Genomic DNA, 2,500 nt, shown 5'->3' with positions numbered 1-2,500 from the left:
TACGGTGAGTGCGCGCGCGCTTAGTCGTTCCCACACAAGGTCTTACGGTGAAGTGTTGAATTAACACCCAGTCCCGATAGTGTGCTGCGCGTGCGGTGATCCGGTGCGGACGCGGGTTTTGCGGTGAAGATGATAATAAACACGATGAATGCGTTAATGTAGTACTTAACACATTAACGAAGTGACTGAATTCAGCACTAATTACTATGTTAATGAAATAATGTCCCGAGCCAATTAATGCGTTAATTCGGTTGGCTGTTGATGCATCATTAATTCTGTACGGTGTTAATTCAACACTTCCACATGGCTCAGTGTGTTCATTCAGGGGTCTTCGGTTCCAGCTGAATTCAGTGCTTTCATTCAGCAGCCGAGTGTTTTATTAATTTAACGCAGTGTTAATTAAATACTTTAGTATTTGGCACTTTAGTGCGGTGTTAATGGAACGGTGATGGAATTAAACGCATCACGTGTGAAGTTGGAACTTGGTACAGTGTTAATACTACAGTGTAATTAACATCCTGTGTTGATTAAAGTGTTAATTACAGTGATCCGTGTGGTGTTTTAGTTCACTGAGGAATGTGTAGCTGAATAGGGTTTATTAATCACTGTGTTAATTCGGTACTGTGATAATTCGAGACTGAGTGTGTCAATTCAATACGGTGTTAATTGAACAGGTTTTGTATTCGGCACTGTTTTAATTCAACACTAAGTGTGTGCATTCAGTACGGTGTTAATCAAACACAGCGTTTTTATCCAGTATTGTGTTAATGCAACGCTGAATATGTTAACTCAGTTTGGTGTTAATTCAGTACTAAGTGTGTTAATTCAGTCCGGTGTTAATTTGGCAATGAGTGTGTTAACTGAGTATGGTGATAACTCAACACGGTGTTAATTCAGCACTGAGTGTGTTAACTGAGTATGGTGTTAATTCAATATGGTGTTAATTCAGCACTGAGTGTGTTAACTGAGTATGGTGTTAATTCAGCACTGAGTGTGTTAACTGAGTATGGTGTTAATTCAGCACTGAGTGTGTTAATTCAATACGGTGTTAATTCAGCACTGAGTGTGTTAACTCATTGCTGTGGTAATGTTATTATCAGTGTGTTAATTCGCTGTTAATTTAATGACAAGATTCACATCAAAACTGTGTGGAAAACTTTGTGTGTGTGTGTGTGTGTGTGTGTGTGTGTGTGTGTGTGTGTGTGTGTGTGTGTTATGGGGGTATTTTGCCCTCCCCAGTTAAACAGCTGTCAGTCATTGTTGAGCTGAAATTTGTGTGTGTGTGTGTGTGTGTGTGTGTGTGTGTGTGTGTGTGTGTGTGTGTGTGTGTGTGTGTTAGGGGGTATTTTGCCTTCCCCTGTTAAACAGCTGTCAGTCATTGTTGAGCCGAAATTGTGTGTGTGTGTGTGTGTGTGTGTGTGTGTGTGTGTGTGTGTGTGTGTGTGTGTGTGATTCAGCTGTACATGGGTTGTGTTGAAGTGTCTGTGCACATTTGTTGTCATGATGTCACACACATACAGACACACACATTTACTTGTTCTGTCAGACACCTGTCCCATGTTGCTCTTTCTCTCCCTTTAACACTCTCACACACACACACACACACACACACACACACGCACACACGCACACACACGCACACACATTACTGCTGACATGCAACTGAAAAATCGCGATTGCTTTGCCCAATTTAAGGCTGTTCTTTCAGGCTGTGTGTGTGTGTGTGTGTGTGTGTGTGTGTGTGTGTGTGTGTGTGTGTGTGTGTGTGTGCGCGCGCGCGTGTGTTGGGTTTCGACCCTGTTTCAAATTCAAATCTCCACTGAGGCATCCTTTGTCGTTCATCGAGGTTTGTGGACTGGAAAGAGAGCCAACAACGAAGCAAAGTCTCCCCGGGGTCAGACGGAGAGAAAAGGAGGCGAGGAAAGGAGGAGAAACAGCAGAAACGGAAGAGAAACCTGACAGACAGAGGGAGGAAAGGATAAAGGGTGAAAGAAAGAGGGAGAGAAATAGGCGGTGGTTAAAGAAAAGTAAGGGGGAGAAAGGAACTGGTGAAAACATACAAGAGGGAAAAGGAAGAGAAATAAAACTTGTGCGAGAAAAAGGGAAGAGAGAGAAGAAGAGGAGAGGAAAACTGATGTGAATGTGACGGAGAAAAAGAAAGGAGAGGAAAGGGAAGGGAAGAAAAAGTGGTGCAATACATGAATATGGGAAATGGATAACGGAATGAGAAGAATGCTGGCGGGAAAAGAAGGAGAAGAGGAGAGGAAATGTAGGATAGAGGAGAAAAATGATGGAAAGTTACAACATAGAAAGAATAATTAGATAAAAGGAGACATAGAGTGCTGCTCATCTGCCACATAGTCCTTGAGGGTGTCTCCCTAAATATAGTGCTATCACTCTTGTATAGTTATCGATCAGATAGCGAGAGTACCTATAAATTTTTCTGTAGTCCTTGTTTCATTTTGGGTCTCCTGTATGAGTTTCAGTGTGCTAGTTATCT

General features: G+C 42.2%; 1 protein-coding gene across 1 annotated transcript in view; it reads left to right on the top strand.

The window, feature by feature from the left end:
• The window catches only part of sema6bb (sema domain, transmembrane domain (TM), and cytoplasmic domain, (semaphorin) 6Bb), a 53,110-nt gene that overhangs the window by 194 nt on the left and 50,416 nt on the right, over positions 1-2,500 (top strand). The window lies entirely within an intron of this gene.

Source organism: Tachysurus fulvidraco, chromosome 14, assembly GCF_022655615.1.
Source record: "Tachysurus fulvidraco isolate hzauxx_2018 chromosome 14, HZAU_PFXX_2.0, whole genome shotgun sequence".
NCBI lineage: Eukaryota > Metazoa > Chordata > Actinopteri > Siluriformes > Bagridae > Tachysurus > Tachysurus fulvidraco.
The sequence above is the reverse complement of the archived record's forward strand: the minus strand, read 5'-3'. Positions and strand labels throughout refer to the sequence as shown.